The 22,222-nt window shown below is 39.5% G+C and overlaps 1 non-coding gene across 1 annotated transcript; it reads left to right on the top strand.

Annotated features, from left to right (window-relative positions):
* Positions 1-72, top strand: TRNAW-CCA (transfer RNA tryptophan (anticodon CCA)). Its single transcript has one exon. It is a non-coding gene; the product is annotated as a tRNA-Trp (tRNA).
* The last annotated feature ends 22,150 nt before the right edge of the window (positions 73-22,222 follow it).

Here is a 22,222-nt window from a genome sequence, read left to right as displayed (position 1 = left end):
TCCCTGGTGGCTCAGAGGTTAAAGCGTCTGCCTCCAATGCAGGAGACCCGGGTTCGATCCCTGGGTTGGGAAGATCCCTTGGAGAAGGAAATGGCAATCCACTCCAGTATTCTTGCCTGGAGAATCCCATGGATGGAGAAGCCTAGTAGGTTACAGTCCATGGGGTCACAAAGAGTCGGACACGACTGAGCAACTTCACCTTCACCTTCAAGCTTGCCTCCATAGGATTGCAGCTAGCACTGAGAATGCTTAGAGCATTTCCTAATTTGAGAATCTTTCATAACCTGTGTGTTAAAACCTGAGACTGGGACCAATACAAGGTTTTTTTTTTTTAATATAAATTTATTTAATTGAAGGTTAATTACAATATTGTATTGGTTTTGCCATAGATCAACATGAATCTGCCACAGGTATACACGTGTTTCCTACCCTGAACCCCCCTCCTCCCACCCTCCCCATACCATCCCTCTGGGTCATCCCAGTGTACAGGCCCCAAGCATCCAGTATCATGCATTGAACCTGGACTGGTGATTTGTTTCATATATGATATACATGTTTCAATGCCATTCTCCCAAATCATCCCTCCCTCTCCCTCTCCCACAGAGTCCAAAAGATTGTTCTATACATCTGTGTCTCTTTTGCTGTCTTGCATACAGGGTTATCGTTACCATCTTTCTAAATTCCATATATACGCATTAGCATACTGTACTGGTGTTTTTCTTTCTGGCTTACTTCACTCTACATAATCAGCTCCAGTTTCATCCACCTCATTAGAACTGATTCAAATGTATTCTTTTTAATGGCTGAGTAATACTCCATTGTGCATATGTACCACAGCTTTCTTATCCATTCATCTGCTGATGGACATCTAGGTTGCTTCCAGGTCCTGGCTATTATAAACAGTGCTGCGATGAACATTGGGGTACACGTGTCTCTTTCAATTCTGGTTTCCTCGGTGTATCTGCCCAGCAGCCGAATGGGACAGTTGGAGTAAGAATAATATATGGATATTTTAATGCCTCCTATCCCTACTCATCAAAACATAGCTGAATTAAGCAGGATGAATTATAACTCTATTAGTTGAAAAGTAGGGATTTAAGTGAGTTTAACATGATATGATTTATTAGCTGAAGAGATTCATCATAGCATGCTCTGCTGAAGTACCAGTTAAATTATTTTAACAGAGCAATTTATGGTCTGAGAGAGGAATACACACATTAGCACTTTTATTACTATTGCTGTGTGCTGACTTCACAAAATGTTCTTTCCAAAGCATAGAAGGCAACTCAAATATCAGTTGTTTCTAAACCACAGAGACCACAAAGACAATTTTAAAAATCAGTGAAACTAAGCTGATTCATTTTTTTAAAGCTAAAAATTGGCAAACCTTTAGCTAGACTTATCAAAAAAAAAAAAAAAAAGAGAGAGAGAGAGAGAGAGGACTCAAAAATCGGAAATGAAAGAGGAAATATTACAACCAATACCAATGAAATACAAAGGATCACAAGAGACTATTATGGGAAAATATGTTTAACATCACTAATCAGAAAAATGCAAATCAAAGCCACAATCAGCTATCATTTCACACCTGTCAGAATGGTTATAGCAAAAAAGACACCCCAGTCTACATACCAATAGAAAATTAAAAACAAAAGAAACACTGTAAAGCAACTATATTCCAATAAAAATTAATTAATAAAAGACAATACCAAGCATTGGGCAGGAACAAAGGGGACTCTTAATGTGCTGTCAGTTTGAGTGTAAACTGGTGCAACCATTATGGAAAAGAAAATGGAGATTCTTCAAAAAATTTAAAAAGAACTATCACATGGCCTAGCAATTCCACTTCTGGGGATCTATCTGAAGACAACGAAAACACTCACTCAGAGTCATATGCGCGCACACACCCCTGCCCCAATGTTCACTGCAACTTTATTTACAAAGCCAAGATATAGAAGCAACTTAATTATCTATCAATTGATGAATGGCTAGCAAAAATGTGGTATGCACAGGAATATTATTCAGCCATAAAAAAGAATGAGATTTTGCCATTGATAACAACATGGATGAACCTTGAGGGCATTATGTTATGTGAAATATGTCAAAGAAAGAAATACTCTGTGATTTCACTTACATGTGGAATCTAAAATATTAAACAAAGTTCAGTAATACAGAGAACAGATGGCTGATTGCCAGAGGCAGGAGTGGAGTGAAGGGGATTAAAAAGAATAAACTTTGAGCTACAAAATAAAGTCATAGGAATGTAAGGTATAGGATGGTGACTATACTTAATAATACTGTGTTGTGCATGTGAAAGTTTCTAAGAGTAGATCTTAAAAGTACTTATCAAAAAAAAATAATAATGTGTGATTGTGTGGTAATGGATGTTAACTAGACTTATTTAATAATTTTTCAATATACACAAATATCAAATCATTGTATTGTACACCTGAAGTTAATGTTATCTGTCAATTAAAAGAAAACGGGAAAGAAGCAGGTGGGGAGGAAAGGGAAGACTTGTCAGCTTAACTTGAGGCTTCAGGATTTATAATTATGGTGGTCATTGATTGAGTCTATTTAAATGTTTGTTTCTTAGGTGATGACAGGCTGCTTTTTCCAACTAGATTAATCTGGATTAACCAAAAGTTGCATGAACTGCTTAAGAGATTTGAACACAGATAACAAGCCTGAATATGAGCTATCACTCAATTTTTCTTAAACCAAACCAAAGCAACTTGTCTATAGTTATTGCCTTAATAGCAAAGACACCAAATTTAGTTAAAAATTTTTTTAAAATGAGCTATAAAACCAGACCCCAGTCATTTTCAGCAAAATTTTCAGAGAGTCCAAACCCACCTGAATCCCACTTTAGGTAAGAAGCCAAAGCCAGAAACAAAGCTTCGCTTTAACTACACCAGGCATTCCTGATGCCAAATTTTTTACACTGACTCAAAAAACTCACAGTATGATCTCTAAATCTCTAGATCTCCACCGGGGACGAATCAGCTCTGTTACACGATGCGGGGAGGGAGATTAGGTGAAGAACGGAGTTCGTGTTTTTGGTCATAGTCAACAGTCAATCGTAAGCAAAGGCAGAAGTGTGGCTCAAGTCCATTCAGAATATCTCATGCCACTACTGGTTATCACAGATGACTAGTTTCCAAAACCAGTTTACCAAGATTACCTAAATAAATCCATAGTAACGAAATCCCTGCCTCACTTTCCACTTCTCCAGACCAAACCCTAGCCAGCAGGCTACAGAGCTGTCTATTTTCCCTGACAGCAAATGTGGAAGACAGGCTTACCAGAGGTCCTGTAGTGGGGCGATGGCATATCTAGGGGACCAGAGGCTGGTTCTCCGGACTTGAGGTCGGAGCACCAGAAGGGCAAGAAGAGAAAGAGGAGCGGGGAACCCGCAACAAGAAAGCTGGCCTGGAGAGGAGGCGGGACAGGCACGAGGACAAGCCGGACTGGCTGGGCCGGATTGCGCCGCCCGCTCCTGGGTCTTTTCATTGGTGGACTTCCTGCCCCCCGCCAGGCAACTTGAATGTTTCTTGATCGCACTTCCAAGCCACATCAGGTTGTGGCCATTTACACAGTGGAACGGGGAAGGCAATGGCACCCCACCCCGGTACTCTTGCCTAGAAAATCCAATGGACGGAGAAGCCTGGTGGGCTGCAGTCCATGGGGTCGCGAAGAGTCGGACACGGCTGGGCGACTTCACTTTCACTTTTCACTTTCATGCATTGGAGAACGACATGGCAACCCACTCCAGTGCTCTTGCCTGGAGAATCCCAGGGATGGGGGAGCCCGGTGGGCTGCCGTCTATGGGGTCGCGCAGAGTCGGACACGACTGAAGCGACTTAGCAGCAGCAGCAGCAGCACACAGTGGAAAATGAGGACTGAAAAAATTATATAAACCATTTTCTTAACCTCTACCGAAGACGCAGGTGTCCCCCACTGCTTCTGGAAAAGCATTCCCTCTTTTGAGAAAAAGAATCTCCCTCAGTGGGGCTCAAGGGTGAGCACACATTTCTAGGCTGCCCCTGGTCCCCAGCTCGCTCAGACCTCCTAGTTCGTTCTTCAGACACACATACACGAAACCAGAAAAAGCAAAACCTGTGGTTTCTGTGCCTAAATGGACATTTAAAAACCGTTAAACTTTCGAAAAGCTTGTGGTCTTAAAAACGGCTGAAATTAGTGTTCCAGCAGCATATATTCAAACATCTACTGTGGCCTTAAGGTGTTTTATGTTTTTTTGGTTTTATTTTTAATGGATGAACAAACACATATTCCATCACCCTGAAAGCTTTGTTCAGCGGCTGCCAGGTGACACAGTCCTCTTGTATAGGCACAGAGAATGTGTAGAAAGTTGTTTAAGTACAAAAGGAAGAAAAACAGTAAACCACCTGCTTAAGCTGATCTCTACTATCTTCTAATTCTTTTGGCTCCACTCTCTAAATAATTGAACCTTGATCTCATTGAGGTGAGAAAATACACACAGGTGGCCTAACTTCTAATTATTTTATTTCCAGTGAAAGGCACAGGTGTCAAAGTCTTAAGGACTGTGGTCCTTTATTTAGTGCTCTAAATCTTGTTTTTATCTTTTAAACAAAACACCAACTGCCCTGTTAATCCAGCATGATGTCTGTGGCTCTTTTTACCTTGCACTATTGCTTCTCCCACTTCCTCTGGCTCTTCTGATTTGCTGTGGCTGCTGCTGCTCTGAAAGTCTTTCATGTGCTCGACCATGCTGGTTTTCGGCCTTCGCTGTTTTTCAGATCACTTGGGATGCCTGAAAGACAACTGAGGCCCAGTGTTTCACCAATGGAGATTCCACTATAATTGATATGGAGTGAAGCCCAGCCACTGGGAGGATTTAAATCTCCCCAGGTGATTCCATATGTTGCAAAGTTCCAGAATGACTCTTCCAGGATCTTTCTTCAGAGCTGACTTGCATCAGCTATGTTCGACCTCACATTCATGGATGTGATGAAATCACATTTAGTGATGAAATGCGCAATGCAAGTGCATAGTAGGATGGCATTGTCAACTTCGTAAACCTGTTGAGTGTGTATTAAGAAGTTACTGCATTTACTTTTAGCATAGACTAGACTTGGGGCTTGCAGAGTAGACATAGATGTGTGTTGCCACAGAGTACAGAACATATCAGAACATTATCTGACATGACAACTGTTTATCCAGTTATGCAAACAGATTAAAAGAAATGGAATAAGCATATACAGGGAGAGCTATACTTATTTCTGATTCTAAATCTAAGTAATATTAGGAAGTGAAAACCACCAACGAATGCATAATGAAAATAAAAGCTTGTCTCTTTCTGACAATAAGCAGTGACTTAAAATCAAAACTTTAATTTGGAATAATGATGCAAGGAATAGTGAAACCATACTAATCCAGATTTTACTGATTCAGGCTATGTAATTTGGAAATGGCCTAGCTAATTCTTTCTGCATTCAGAGTGACTTCTTTTCTCTCTCTTTTTTTAAAAAAATAAATCTGTGAATTTCTTAAAGCAGGAAGAATTCAAATTAAAAGAATTGTTTTCAAATGGTTTTAATCAAATGACAATTCTGGGCTGAGCTATTCTTTTAGAGTATTTACTGGATCCGCACTATTATAGCAATAGAAACCAAGTTGAAAGAAAAAAAAATTAAAGGCAGCCATAATATCCCAACAGATATAGTATTTCCAAACCTGAAGTTTCATTTTCCATTTTTGTATCTATAAGCAAGTAATTTATCAACAATTCCTCTAGGCAAACATTTTCTTTCTGATACTGATACATTGTTATATAGATGGCCTTTCATGGATTAATTTTTTATTGACATGCTTCATTTTATTTATTAAACTTATACCTTAGTTTATAAGGGGGGGCTTCCCAGGTGGTTCGGTGGTAAAGAATCCACCTTCTAAGATCGCCTGGAGAAGGAAATATCAGTTCAGTTCAGTCGCTCACTCGTGTCTGATTCTTCACGACCCCATGGACTGCAGCATGCCAGGCCTCCCTGTCCATCACCAACTTCCAGAGTTTACTCAAACTCATGTCCATTGAGTCGGTGATGCCATACAACCATCTCATCCTCTATTGTCCCCTTCTCCTCTTGCCTTCAATCTTTCCCAACATCATGTTCTTTTCAATGAGTCAGTTCTTCACATCAGGTGGCCAAACTATTGGAGTTTCAGCTTCAGCATCAGTCCTTTCAATGAACATTCAGGACAGATTTCCTTTAGGATGGACTGGTTGGATCCGCTTGCTGTCCAATGGACTCTCAAGAGTCTTCTCCAACACCACACTTCAAAAGCATCGATTCTTCGGCACTCAGCTTTCTTTATAGTCCAGCTCTCACATCCATCCATGACTACTGGAAAAATCATAGCCTTGACTAGATGCACCTTTGGTGGCACAGTAATGTCTCTTCATTTTAATATGCTGTCTAGGTTGGTTGTAACTTTCCTTCCAAGGAGTAAGCCTCTTTTAATTTCATGGTTGCTGTCACCATCTGCAGTTATTTTGTAGCTCCCCCAAAATAAAGTCAGCTACTGTTTCCACTGTTTCCCCATCTATTTGCCATGAAGTGATAGGACCAGATGCCATGATCTTAGTTTTCTGAATGTTGAGCTACAAGTTGACTTTTTCACTCTCCTCTTTCACTTTCATCAAGAGTCTCTTTAGTTCTTCTTCACTTTCTGCCATAAGGGTGGTGTCATCTGCATATCTGAGGTTATTGATATTTCTCCCAGCAATCTTGATTCCAACTTGTGCTTCATCCAGCCCAGCGTTTCTTATGATGTACTCTGCATATAAGTTAAATAAGCACAGTGACAATATACAGCCCTGACATACTCCTTTTCCTATTTGGAACCAGTCTGTTGTTCCATGTCCAGTTCTAATCGTTGCATCCTGGGAAAGCTAAGTGGTGTTGGAGAAGATTCTTGAGAGTCCCTTGGACTGCAAGGAGATCCAACCAGTCCATTCTGAAGGAGATCAGTCCTGGGTGTTCTTTGGAATGAATGATACTGAAGCTGAAACTCCAATACTTTGGCCACCTGATGGGAAGAGTTGACTCATTGGAAAAGACTCTAATGCTGGGAGGGATTGAGGGCAGGAGAAGGGGATGACAGAGGTTGAGATGGCTGGATGGCATCACCGACTTGATGGATGTAAGTTTGAGTGAACTCCGAGAGTTGGTGATGGACAGGGAGGCCTGGCGTGCTGCAATTCATGGGGTCGCAAAGAGTCGGACACGACTGAGCAACTGAACTGAACTGAAGTGACCTGGATACAGATTTCTCAGGAGGCAGGTCAGGTGGTCTGGTATTCCCATCTCTTTCAGAATTTTCCACAGTTTATTGTGATCCACACAGTCAAAGGCTTTGGCATAGTCAATACAGCAGAAATAGATGTTTTTCTGGAACTCTCTTGCTTTTTGATGATCCAGCAGATGTTGGCAATTTGATCTCTGGTTCCTCTGCCTTCTCTAAAGTCAGCTTGAACATCTGGAAGTTTACTGTTCATGTATTGCTGAAGTCTGGCTTGGAGAATTTCGATCATTATTTTACTAGAATGTGAGATGAGTGCAATTGTGCGGTAGTTTGAGCATTCTTGGCATTTCTTTTCTTTGGGATTGGAATGAAAACTGACCATTTCCAGTCCTATAGCCATTGCTGAGTTTTCCAAATTACTGGCATATTGAGTGCAGCACTTGCGCAGCATCATCTTTGAGGATTTGGAACAGCTCAACTGGAATCCCATCACCTCCACTAGCTTTTTTCATAGTGATGCTTCCTAAGGCCCACTTGACTTCACATTCCAGGATGTCTGGCTCTAGGTGAGTGATCACACCATTGTGATTATCTAGGTCATGAAGATCTTTTTGTACAGTTTTTCTGTGTATTCTTGCCACCTCTTAATATCTTCTGCTTCTGTTAGATCCATACCTATTCTATCCTGTACTGAGCCCATCTTTGCATCAAGTGCTCCCTTGGTATCTCTAATTTTCTCAAAGAGATCTCTAGTCAACCCACTCCAATGTTCTTGCCTGGAGAATCTCATAAACAGGGGAGCCTGGTGTGTTATTGTTCATGGGGTTGCAACAGAGTCGGATACACCTCAGGGAATTAACAACAAAGTTTATAAGGGCAACTACTCTTGAAAAATGAAGATTAAGATGCATTTTTAAAAACAGTGCCCCATAAGCAAACCTCTCCCAGTTCCTGAAAATGTCTGTGTATGCTTAGTTGTGCCTGACTCTTTGCAGCTCCATGGACTGTAGGCCCTTCTGTCCATGGGGATTCTCCAAGAAATAATACTGGAGTGGGTTTCCATGCCCTCCCTCCAGGGGTTCTTCCGAACCCAGGAATTGAACCCAGGTCTCCCACATGTGCCCTGGATTCTTTACAATTTGAGCTGCCAGAGAAGCCCATGAATACTGGGGTGGGTCGCCTATCCATTTTCCATAGGATCTTCTTGACCAAGGAATCGAACCAGGGTCTCCTGCATTGCAGGCGGATTCTTCACCAGCTGAGCTACCAGGGAAGCCCCCAGATTAGTGACACTTTGCTGTATTAAAAAATCTGTTTATTTTTCAACTTTGGTGCTTATTTTCTCATTTCTTCTTTCAGTCTATATCTTTTAAAATGTTTTTACAATAAAAACACATTCATGTATCATTTCTGAATTACTTTTTCTTCTACCTCCTTTTAATTGTAATTGTGTTTTTATTGTAGAAACATTTTTAAAAATATAGGCTGAAAATCTTTCTTATGATTTTCTTTCCCTCTCCCAATCCTTCCCCTTGCCTAGTTGTAATTATTAAATGTTTCAGATCGTCTGCCTGAAATGCAAGAGACCCGGGTTCAATCCCTGGGTCGGGAAGATCCCCTGGAGAAGGAAATGGCAACCCACTCCAGTACTCTTGCCTGGAGAATCCCATGGAGGGAGAAGCCTGGTAGGCTACAGTCCATTGGGTCACAAAGAGTCGGACACAACTGAGTGACTTCACTCACCTCCTTTCAATTGTAATTGTGTTTTTATTGTAAAAACATTTTTAAAAATATAGGCTGAAAGTCTTTCTTATGATTTTCTTTCCCTCTCCCAATCCTTCCCCTTGCCTAGTTACAATTATTAAATGTTTCAGATTTACCCTTCTTGTATAAATGGGACAGTTCTATATTAATTGGCTTTAAATTCTTTTTAACCCACTAAATGTGTCTTGGAGAGTTTTCAAAATGAAATATATGGATGCTTGCCACATTCTTCTACAAAGATTTTATACTATTCTGTAGCACATGTGTTCCTGGGGTCTTAATCATTTCCTTCTTGATTGACGATATGCTCCCAATTGTGTATTTTTCCAAGCAAAGAAATGCTGAACATTCTTATACATTCATTTCTGCATATATATAAATTTTCCATAAAGAACCACCTTCTTTTATAGTTGATAGGTACTGCTAATTGCCTTCTAGTAGTTTCTGCCATATTATATTCCTACCATCAGTGTTTGTGAGGGGATTCAATCCCTTACATCTTTACTAGCAGTTCAGTTCAGTTAGGTTCAGTCCCTCAGTTGTGTCTGACTCTTTGTGACCCCAAGGACTGCAGCACGCCAGGCCTCCCTGTCCATTACCAACTCCCAGAGTTTACTCAAACTCATGTCCATTGAGTCGGTGATGCCATCCAACCATCTCATCCTCTGTTGTCCCCTTCTCCTCCTGCCCTCAATCTTTCCCAACATCAGGGTCTTTTCAAATGAGTCAGTTCTTCACATCAGGTGGCCAAAGTATTGGAGTTTCAGCTTCAGCATCAGTCCTTCCAATGAACATTCAGGACTGATCTCCTTTAGAATGGACTGGTTGTATCTCCTTGCAGTCCAAGGGATTCTAGAGTCTTCTCCAACACCACAGTTCAAAAGCATCAATTCTTTGGCGCTCAGCTCTCTTTATAGTCCAACTCTCACATTCATACATCAGTACTGGAAAAATCATAGCCTTGACTAGACAGACCTTTGTTGGCAAAGTAATGTCTCTGCTTTTTAATATGCTGTCTAGGTTGGTCGTAACTTTCCTTCCAAGGAGCAAGCGTCTTTTAATTTCATGGTTGCAGTCACCATCTGCAGTGATTTTGGAGCCCCCCAAAATAAAGTCAGCCACTGTTTCCACTGTTTCTCCATCTATTTGCCATGAAGTGATGGGACCGGATGCCATGATCTTAGTTTTCTGAATGTTGAGCTTTAAGCCAACTAGCAATAGATACTGCCAAACTTTAATTTTTAACAACCAAATGGGTGAAAGTAATTCACTTATTGCTTTAGGTTGCTTTTCACTATTTACTAATGAGATTAATTTTATTTAGAGTATTTATTGTCCATTCATATTTCTTTCCTAACTTTACTGCAGAATTAAACTCTTGAATCTCTTTTACGGCTATTGGTCCACACACCAGCATTCTAATTAACACCAATCTCCTGGGTAGAATTTTCATGTTACTACAAGGAACCAGTACACAGTGGTTTACTAAAGTACCACGTTGTCCCATGGCATTTCCCTTGATCTCACAAACCTGCTAATGATATGAGTGTTCCTTCACCCAGACTGCCTTCTCAAAAATACTCAGGTGCTTACGTAAAATGTCAACTCCACAGTCTTTGGGTGACTCATGGTATCTGGGAAGGAAAACATGAAATCTGCATTTCAAATAAATTGCACAGAAAATTCTGAAGAACAGTAAATTCCTAAGGAATTAAATAGACATGTTTTGGACTTCATTTTTTTTTTAAAGTAAAGTGGGAAATAGGTTGGATTAAAGAGGGCACAATTTCTTAAAGTTCCTTGGGAAAAAATGACACAGATATTATTAATTCAATGACATTTGTAAGATATCTCAAAGTAGACAAAAAGTGTTAGAAACTTAAAAATGTACATTTACTTAAAATTATAATAGCTTGCTTCCTGTGAGAACTGATCAAGTAATTTCTATTCCTATAATTAATAGAAATATTCTAATCACAGAGACAATCTTTTTTTTTTTTTTTTAAGTTGTCTCTGTGGCATGCTAATTGCTAGCAGGGTTTTCACCTATGGGAAAGAGGTCCTGGGAAAGAAGGGGAAGGGGCACTGAGATCTGAATTCAAGCCTGTGATGGAATGACATGCTGTGCTCCAGACAGACAGGAGAGGAAGGCTGGGGGACATCTGCCAAGCAGAGATGTCACTGAGGAGCAAGAGCCAGAGGGAGAGGACAGGGGAGAGATAGTGAAGCAGGAGGAACCCAAAATCCATCTTTACGAAAGAAACCTGGGAGCAGGGGCAAGGAAGTATAAGGAAAACACGTTAGGAACACAGAGAATTTTTTTAAATTAACAGTTAATTTCCAAGAAAATAATTATAATTTTCAGGCCTTCATTGTGACTGATGTATATGTGACTTTGAGCAACACTTTGGTAACTCATGAAGTTTATCTGCATATCTGTTTCACTTCTTTGCTGCGAGTTTCGTACAAACCACTGTTGATTGTTTTTTTCACTCGATTAATTATTCTAGAAATTAAACTCAGAAAATTTGAAAAGTAGGAGCAAGATTTTGAAACAAGAATGGCCTCTGATTAGTGATTACCGTCAGTGTTACCATAATCTAATCTTCTTCACTTCTCAGCCCTTTTACTTTGAAATGGATTTTCCTATGACCACAGATATATGATAAATGCCGTAATATATCAGAAAAATCCATGCTGATTGTATTGAATAAAGTTCCAAGTCACCAAATTTAAGGCATTATATGAACTGTAAGGAGGTTTTGATTGCTATAATCAGTATTTTTAAAAATAATTGACATTGATGTCTTGGTAAACAATATAACGATTAGTGTATCCATCTCACCTTTAAGCCTGTCTTATCTCCCTTCCACAGTAGGAAGCAATATCTCTTCATATGATATAGAATGTTCAGTTCAGTTCAGTTGCTCAGTCGTGTCCGACTCTTTGGGACCCCAGGAATCGCAGCACGCCAGGCCTCCCTGTCCATCACCAACTCCCAGAGTTCACTCAGACCCACGTCCATCGAGTCGGTGATGCCATCCAGCCATCTCATCCTCTGTCGTCCCCTTCTCCTCCTGCCCCCAATCCCTCCCAGCATCAGAGTCTTTTCCAATGAGTCAACTCTTCGCATGAGGTGGCCAAAGTACTGGAGTTTCAGCTTTAGCATCATTCCTTCCAAAGAAATCCCAGGGCTCATCTCCTTCAGGATGGACTGGTTGGATCTTCTTGCCAGTCCAAGGGATATAGAATGTTAGAAGCAGGTTATAGAATTTTGCCATAAAAGCTAAAGGAGAAAAAAAAAGATTATACTATTTCCTGCTTGTTTTAGGAAAATCAAAATGAAACACTCATATTGAAAGAGTCTTCTGGATCAAGCTGCGCATATGCGCATAAACTCAAGCAAGTTCACTGATTCTCATTGCATGCGTTTATCACTTCGCAGGTAAAAGGACATCTCCAAAACGTGTATTGGTTCTGTTGCCATCTTTTGAATTTCAATGATGTAAGTATGTTTAGTGATAACCTGGAGCTTCTAATTATAGGCTCCAATCGTGACTGTTATTTGGCCTTAATTATGAAGTTTATAAAATAAATACTGCTAAATTGCCTTCAAATGCTTCTAAGTTAAAAGCACTTTAATGGATGCTGCATATTCCTGGATTTAAAGTCTAAACCAGAACAAGCTATTCTAAAAATTGTTAATTCCCACTGTAATTTTTACTTTATTAAAATATCACTCTAATTCCTATATTGCTGTGAAAGATAATTCTTTTGAACTAAAATCAAAGAGAGTGTTTATGGATAACCCTTTTCTATATAATAAAGAAAAGATAATATGAAGTATAACTGTAATGAATTCTTTTTGCTCCACCCTATTTTGCTAAATTATCTGAAGACTTAAAAAAAAAAAACAACTTGGAGTATAATGCTTTACAGTGTTGTGTTAGTTCCTGCTGTAAACCAATATGAATCATATATATATATAATCCCGCTTAAGCTTCCCTCCAACTCAAAACATCCCTTTGCTAAATGAAAGAATAAAAATCAGATCTTAGAGGACCATGCAAGGGTGATGAAGTTCTAAGAGAGTCTTCTGTGGTGTAGCAAAAAAAGCATGGGTTTTGAAAGCATTACCGACCTAGGGTTAAATTTTGACTCTACTTATGATACATTGTCCATTTAGTAGCTATAAAAAAAGAGAAGAACCTATCTTGCATGATTATTTTTCAGAGTACATAAGAATGTAATAATATATGTGAAAACATGATCCTTGCAAACAGCTAATGTTATTAAGGCTTTATTACCACCAGATACTGTACTAAGGGTTTTTCATAGATTTAGCTCTTCTGAACTAATCCACAGTATAAATATGATTATGATGCTTTTTTAGGTAACTACTCCAAGATCAGACAACTGGTCAGTTGTAGACAGAAGCAGCTCAGTAGAGAATCTACAGTCTGGACTTTAACCAGCCTTTCTCATCTGTTAGTCAAGGGAATGAGCGCTTCAAGACTGTAGACTGGCATCTGAATCAAGCTTTACCATAGACAAAGTTTGGGCCTTAGGCAAAGTACTTTAATTCTCTCAATCTGATTTTCCTCGTACTCACAACAGGAATGATAGTACCTACCACATAGGAATGCTACCAAGTTTAGGCAGCCTGAACACTAACTCTGCATATCAAGTACTTATTATAGTTTTAGAGCAAAATAAGCTATAATATGTGATTTTCAAAATGTTAATCTAAAAAGAAGTATTAATCTCTTTCCTTGTAGTTCTGTGTGAGGTTTTTTATTTTTATTTATTTATTTTTGTGGAATCAATTACAAAATGTTGCTAATGCTCCAAGCTGACTGATTCTCACAAATTTCCTCTATTTTAAAGTATTCACCCTGACTCTCTGTACTTTCCCTCCAACTTTTTTTTTTTTTTTTTTTTTTGGTCGGGGGGAAGGTTGAAAGACTAGTACAGTGAAAATCCTTCCCCTAGATTAGTAACTGTAAACCTTTTTACCATTTCATTTCTCTCTTTCCTATGTATATATTGCTGAAGCATTTTGAAATAGATTGAAGATATTATGCCGTTTCCACACCCCCAACCTGAATATTTCACGGTTATTTCAGAAAGAGGATATGCTCCTGTTGTTGTTTAGTCACTCAATCTATCTAACTCTTTGCGACCTCATGGACTGTAGCCCACCGGGCTCTTCTATCCATGGGATTATCTAGGCAAGAATACTGGAGTGGGTTTCCATTTCTTCTTCCACGGGTTCTTCCTGACTCAGGGATCAAACCCATATTTCCTGTATTGCAGGAGGTTTCTTTACCACTGAGTCACGTGGGAAGCCTCAAATATGCTTCTACATAACCAAATTAACATTATCAAACCCAATAAATTTAACCTCGGTAAATAATATTATCTAATATGCTTTATTTGAATACAGTCAGATTGCATCACTCGACCCCACAATGCCCTTTATCACTTTTATTCCTAAATCTAATTTAAAACATCGCATGTTTGATTTGGCTATCATTATCTCTTTGATGGAGAAGTTGACCCATCTTTGTTTTTTCATGACACTTGGAGGAAAAGCTTAAGACAAGACCAGGCCAGTTCCCACATGTACCACAGTTTGTATTAACGTGGTCATTTACTCTGATCAAACATTTTTGGCAAGTTCACCACTATCACATCTGGAGCCCCAGAAGATCAGTTTGTTCCGTTACTCACGATGTGAAGTTTAGTTATTTGATGAAGGTGGTGTCCACTAGATCTTTGCGTTGTAAAATCACCCTTTTTCTTTTACGCTCAATATACAAGTAGCTTGAGGGGTGATAGTTTGAGACCACGTGCGCATTCTGTTTCAGCAACTTCTCAGACAATAGACTTTGTGTCCACTGATGAGCTTCACCAGAGGCATTCGTAGGAATTCATTTTTTGAAAAATATCTCTTTTTTTTCTAGCTCTATTGAAATAATCTCAAAGCCATGACATTAGTAGTAACAAGCACAACTCGTGTACAGATCTTGATTGCCAAACATAAATTATCTCTTGGGGGAAAAAAAAAAAACAAACCAAACACTGATTGGGGGAGGAAACTCTTTTAAGAAATTTCTAATTTCAAGTCTGGGACAGGCAAAAAACAAAGTAAACCCCCAAAACCCAGGAGATGCTCCAATGCTAGTGGGGACATGTAAGAAAGACACCATGATCAGACTTAAGGGGCTCTCACTGGCCAAATCTGAGCATCTGAACAAAAAAATTACCACATTATTCAATAATGGCACAATGTATATAAAAATATATTATGACTCTAAGAAGATACATAACTCTAAATTCATTTAGAGTTTAGAGGAAGTGAATTTAGAATTATAGGGAGCTTAATTAGCTACTGTTTTTTTGAAACTTCACCTGATGAGTTAATAGTGTTCTATAGGTCACAGATTGGAGTGCAGCTTCTGGTTTGTCTTTTTACCTTACTTTTTACCTTTTTACCTTGTCTTTTTACGTTTTTACCTTGTCTTTTTACCTTTACTCTGCAGAAAAGAAAATAAGAAGGAAGTTTCATGGTTAATATTTGGTCTTAACACTTCCGAACTGATTTACTGAGCAGGAATGTGTTCTAAATTCTAAAGCAAGGTAGTCGAACAGCTTTTCTATACCTGGAACCAATCTTCTGAGTTGACTGTGGAAACTTTGAGGATGCTGGATTTTAAAATATATTACAAGTTGGGAGAAAAGGTAAAATAACAAAGCCTGTATACTTCAAAAAATATGACAGCTGGAAACAGAATTCCATTCCGAGGGGTTTTATTGAAAAGAATTTAATGAAGGAACTAGTTATCAACATGTGAGCAGAACCGAGGAATAACTAGAAATTCTGAGAACTATCCCTAGTAGGAAGGAATGGCAAGAAATCATTGTGACCTCTTGGCTTGATGAGGGGATGCTGAGAAGAAAAACAGAGACAGGGAGAGGGGAAGGGGAAGAGATACGCACAGAGAAATATAAAGTTTGGGAAACTAATTAAAGGTGAGTGTATGTGTGAGAGAGAAAACAATGGTAAATAAGAAAGGTTCTGCTTGCAAAGCATTTGCTATCTACTGGGAGGTGAAGAGCTGATATAGAGGAACAATCCAACACGATAAATGCTAGAGGGGAGGGGTATGAACAGGACGGTCAAGATGATTTTCACACTGTCTGAGGATAAGGGAATAGAAAAATACAAGGTGACCATAAAGTCCACACGCATAGGTTATTATATGAGATATTAGAATGCATTAACAAATCATGTACTATATATCCACCTGTCTTTTCAGACTTAGTAGCTACCCTATTGATTCCAACCAAATACAACATACAAATTGTCTTGGGACAATATAAGAGATGATAATGAATGTTGTTGAAAACACTGTGGTATGTCATGCCATTAAAACTGATCGGTTGTCTAAAATCTAGAATGTCTACATCCAGGTAAGTGGCGTTTAGGGTTTCCATTACAATCTTAACTTCTACATAATGCAAATATTTCCATTTCTTAGAATAAATGCATAAGGTACTAATATAACTTCACTTAAATTTCACTCCATGGGTATACATGGGCCACAAATTAAGCTTATTTTGCCTTCAATTTCTCTCATAAATAATTTTGGCAACCAAGGGTTATAGTCTCATGTCTTGCTCCCAAATGAATTAACTACCATGTGATCCCCACCTAGGCTACGATGCTATATTTTTTAGATACTTCATCTCCCATAGGGCCCAGAAGCTGTTGCTGAATGTGACTTCTGAGTATTTTGACATCTACTGAGCAAACCAGGCTGTCTCCTCCAGTTCTAGTTGTAGAACTAGAGCACTAGAGCACTCAGTTCTGTCCACTGAGCAGTTACGCCACTCAGATAAGCACCACCACAATTGTTGACAAGTTCCCAAGGTGCTTCAGCCATGGGCACTCTGAGTACCATTCAGGAGAATGTGAACAGAGTTCTTGCGATTTTTAAAATTTTGGTTCTTGCCCCTCTTTGAGAATTGAGTTCTGAGAGGCACTTCTAACATCCTATGATAAAAAAGCCACCTTCTCTCATTTAAATTTAATTTTTTGTCTGTAATGAATGTCCTAATTAATACCAAGAATTAGACAAAATATTCTTTTGTGACTCTATTTTAGAATCAGAAAAATAAAATTTTGAATAGCATGACTCAATATCCATTCCCACTATTTACAGATATTTAATAAGGGGTATTTGAGGAAAAGTATATGTAATAACATAATGAATTTTTCAGTTCAGTTCAGTTGCTCAGTCATGTCCGACTCTTTGCGACCCCATGAACTGCAGCACGCCAGGCCTCCCTGTCCATCACCAACTCCCATAGTCCCCCCAAACCCATGTCCATCGAGTCTGTGATGCCATCCAACCATCTCATCTTCTGTCATCCCCTTCTCCTCCTGCCCTCAATCTTTCCCAACATCAGGGTCTTTTCAAATGAGTCAGTTCTTCGCATCAGGTAGCCAAACTATTGGAGTTTCAGCTTCAACATCAGTCCTTCCAATGAACACCCAGGACTGATTAGTGATTATAAATTACTTTCATACTATTTCCCCCCTGCTTCCCAAACATTGTTCTATAAAGGAGGGAAAAATCTCATCCACTTGGAAAGATGTGACATGGTCTCTTAGAGATATGGTGTTCTTGCTAGGGTTTTGGATAAACTGAGATGGGGGCTAAGAAAGGGATCTGGACACAGGCAATCAAAAAATATATGAGGAAGAAAAACAAGTGTTGGTCTTCTTGAGGGATCTCCAAAATGATTGCATTAGACTGGATTTTCAGGGCTGATTACAAGAGTGTTTCAAATATAAATTTGGTTACTATCAGCATAATGATGCTGGTAGTGATGATGAACACAGATCAATATAGGTTTCTTATGAACAAGATACTATAGAACAGTGCTTGAATTAATAGACATTTTCACACTGAATTCTCACAAAACTGTCCTAAGGAGGTACTGCTATTAGCTTCATTTTACAGATGAGCAAATTGAATTCCAAAAATATTAAGCAACTTGCTTAAGTCTCCCAACAGGTAAATGATAGAACCAGGATTCAATCATAATCATTTCAAGTCCAGAGCTTGTGCTTTTAAGAGTTAAGCTACACTGCCTGCCACATCCTACTGTAGAGATCACAAATTTGTACTTAAGACAGCAGCTGAGGGGAGACCTTGATCCAGTAACAAGCTTTAGAAGGTACATTGACTGCAGTGTCTAAGGGGAGTGGATTAAAGTGAAAATTACCCAACAGGTAAAGGACCTCCCAGGAGGCCTTCCTAATGCTAGGAGGAACATGCCTGAGCTGGAAGACATAGTGAGTTTTAGAGAAAGTTTACAGGGACAAGTATTGTCTTCAAGTTGGTTAGCTGACTATGTCACAGGACCTGTGCAGATGGGTGTTACAGCCTGTGCAGTGCTATAAAGTACTTATACCCAGCCCTATTCCATACATTGGAGAGTGCAGGTAGGGAAGCCGGAGAAGGTGGGGAGAAGAAAGGAATGGAGAGAGATTCCAAAAGCTTAGAAAATAAAGTTCTTGTCCTTCACAGGGTTTAGGGTTTTATTGAAGAGCTTAATGGAGACAGATTGGAACTTATGAAAAGACTGGAGAACAATTGAAGATCACTGGCAATTGTGTGAAGTGAATTCCAGTGACGCAGAGCTTGGTGAGAGGAGAAAACAAAGGGACAGGTGAAGGGTGGGAGGCCTCAGAATCATGGAGTGAGGACACTGAAAACCCTTAAAGTGTAATCTCGGAGTGGACTAGGAGAGGTCCCTGAGGTGGGTTACCAGGCTCTAGGGCCCCGAAGCTTCCACTCCCCTAGGCTCTAGTACATGCTCTTCTCTGCTTTGCTTTCTGACAGTATAGTATTTACAAGCACCAGCCCATTTTGTCACTGTTTGAAGAAATCTCTGGGTGAGATCAGTTTGTTGTTAAAGATTGACTCAGCTGTTCGGCATTTCTAGGGGTTACTTCAGTATTTTTCAATTGCTCACAGTGTTTACAGCCCTCTCTGTGTTGAGCCTGATTGGAGTCACTTGAAAAGCTTGGTTAAGATGTAGATTCCTGGTCCTTAGACTTAGAACACTCTGCCTTGGGCTGGCTGTGTGACCTCGTTCTGCATCAGTTTCCTCCCTAGTTAACAGGAATAATAATATATAGTGGATGACTAATGAGAACCTACTGTATAGAACAGGGGGAAAAAAAAAGAAAGTATAGTCTGTTTGTAGGACATATATTAAGTTAACCTTAAAATGCATTCCAATATACAAGTGCAGAAAAATACTGTTTGATTCCACTTATACGAAGTACCTAGAATAGTCAAATTTACAGAGTCAGAGAATATATTGGTAGATGCTGAAGGCCAAGGGGTGATGGGGAGATGGGGAGGGGGAGTGGGAAGTTAGTGATTAATGGGGGCTGAGTTTCAGTTTAGGAAAGTGAAAAATTCAAGAGACGGGTGATGGTGAGAGTTGCCCAACAATGTGACTGTACTTCGTGCCACTGAAATGTACAGTTAAATATGGTTAAAATAGTATGTTTTATATTAAGTGACCTTTACCACAATAAAAAACATTAAAAAAAAATCTCTCCACCCATAGAATTGAAACTACAAAAAAAAAAAAAAAAAAAAAAGAGAGAGAGAGAGAAATAATACCTACCTTTACAGGATTTTTGGACAGGACAAAATGAAACTACAGCTACATACAACAGGTTTAGTACAATGCGTGGGATATAGGCTTCCCAAGTGGCACTAGTGGTAAAGAACTTGCCTGCCAATTAGGATGATGTAAGAAACCAGGGTTTGATTCCTGGGTCAGAAGATCCCCTGGAGGGGGAGATAGCAACCCACTTCAGCATTCTTGCCTGAAGAATCCCATGGACAGGGAAGCCTGGCGGGCTACAGTCCATAGAATCACAAGAGTTGGACATGACTAAAGCGGCTTAGCATGGCACACAGTTAAGATCACTAATTATTATAATTAATTCTTAATGTGTCGTTTATTTTAAGTAACATACTTCATATTTTAAAATTTCTAGTGGGACTTCTGGAAAAAAGAAGAAAGGGAACTGCTGCCGCACGCAGTACTCCTTTCCACAGACCACCTTCAGGGCTCCCGGGCCCCAGGTTGTCTCACTCTAAACTTGACAGAGTCTCCTCTGCAGCCTACATGCTCTCTGTGAGCTGTCCTGGTGTCCTATCGAACCTACAGGCTCCAGCTTGATGCATGTCCTGGAGCCATGGTGGTATTCTTGAGAACATTATGCCACATGACCATTTAGTGTATTTGAAATAGCATTTATACAACTGACCTGGCTTTAATGGCTTCAATGATATGTCACAGAAAATTACAAATACTTCTCAGATTTACAATAACGAAGTCTGTCAAACATGTTTTGCTAAAACGTTGCATCAGTGATCCGTGAGAATAAAACAACTTCTAAGTTGTTCTTTGATGCCTCTTGTGACTGATTTCTGCAGCAGAGGTTGGCAAACGTTTTCTGTACAGGGACCAGTAATGAATATTCAGGCTTTGCAGGCCATACTCTCTCTGTTGCAGCCATACTATTCTGCTGTCTTTTGCAAAAGCAGTTGTTGGTAGTATGTAAACTATAATATCTGTATTTCAATAAAACTTTACGCATGGACATTGAAATTTGAATTTCATGGAATTTTCATGTCATAGTCTTCTTTTTCATCTTTTTGGATGGTCTAAAAATATGAAAGGAATTCTTAAGTTGTAAGCTGAACAAAAATAGGAAGTGAGTTGGATTTGGCCCACAGATCATAGTTTGCCAATTCATGTGCTTTGTGTTTTGTAATAGGAGAGAAACTGCCTTAATGGCCACAAATGGCACAGTCTATCCACAATGTGATTTTAAGAACAAGGCAGTTTGTATACTCTTGTCCATATCGGCATTATTCATAATAGTCAAAATATGGAAGCAACTCTAATATCTGTCAACAGTTGAATACGGTCTGTGCATACAATAGAGTACTATTCAGCCTTAGAAAAAGAAGAAACTCTGATACATGAGTGAACAACCACATGGATGGACCTTGAGAACAAAAAGACATATACTGTATGATGCTACCCGTCAACGTTCCCTAAAGTAGTTAAGTTCATAGAAATAAAAAACAGAGCGGCGGATGTCAGGGGTTGGGTGAGGGGGAATGGGGAGTTGTTTAATGGGTACAGAGTTTCAGTTTAGAAAATGAAAAGAGTCCTTGAAATTGATTGCACAGCAATATGAATGTACCTAACGCTACTGAAAAACACTATCCGTTTGAAAAATGGTTAAGATGGCAGATTTTATGTTATATGTGTATATAAATCTTTAATTAAGAATAAAAAGATTCAGTAACTTAAGATTTTACAAATAAATTCTGAGATGCAAACTGAGTATCAGTATGCACGGTTTGCAATGAATATCTCTGGCTCATGTGCTATTTTCGTGGTGCTTCTCACCATTTCCTTTTAGCCACATTGATGAAAGCAACAACTATGCTGTTCAGTTCAAAACCACTTTTTAAAATCACCGCTACGTGCCAAAGAATCACTTGGAAAGTATGAATACAAGCATGATTGAAACAGTCCCCAGCTGTTGTAATTGACTTTTGGGTCCTAAGTTATCATTCCCTTCTAGTGGTATTGTGAATTCATACCTTTGCATGGCTTTATGGCAAGGGGAGTACAGTTTCTTTGAGCTTTGAGCTTGCCTATGTGATTCATTCTAACCAATGGGGTGTGGGTATTAGTGGACTTGAAAGGTGCTTGCACTTCTGCCATTTCCATAAAAACATTTCAGAATGAGATGTATGGAACTGACTTGACTAGACCAGAACCCAAAAGCCCTGTCCAGCCCAACCCAGCCCAAATTTGTCAAACCCTAATCCGTCCACATGGAGAAGGCGATGGCACCCCACTCCAGTACTCTCGCCTGGAAAATCCCATGGACGGAGGAATGGGAGGCTGCAGTCCATGGGGTCGCTAAGAGTCGGACACGGCTGAGCAACTTCACTTTCACTTTTCACTTTCATGCTTTGGAGAAGGAAATGGCAACCCACTCCAGTGTTCTTGCCTGGAGAATCCCAGGGATGGGGGAGCCTGGTGG

This window comes from Ovis aries, chromosome 22, assembly GCF_016772045.2.
Source record: "Ovis aries strain OAR_USU_Benz2616 breed Rambouillet chromosome 22, ARS-UI_Ramb_v3.0, whole genome shotgun sequence".
NCBI classification, from domain to species: Eukaryota; Metazoa; Chordata; class Mammalia; order Artiodactyla; family Bovidae; genus Ovis; species Ovis aries.
This window is presented reverse-complemented; position numbering and strand designations above follow the sequence as displayed.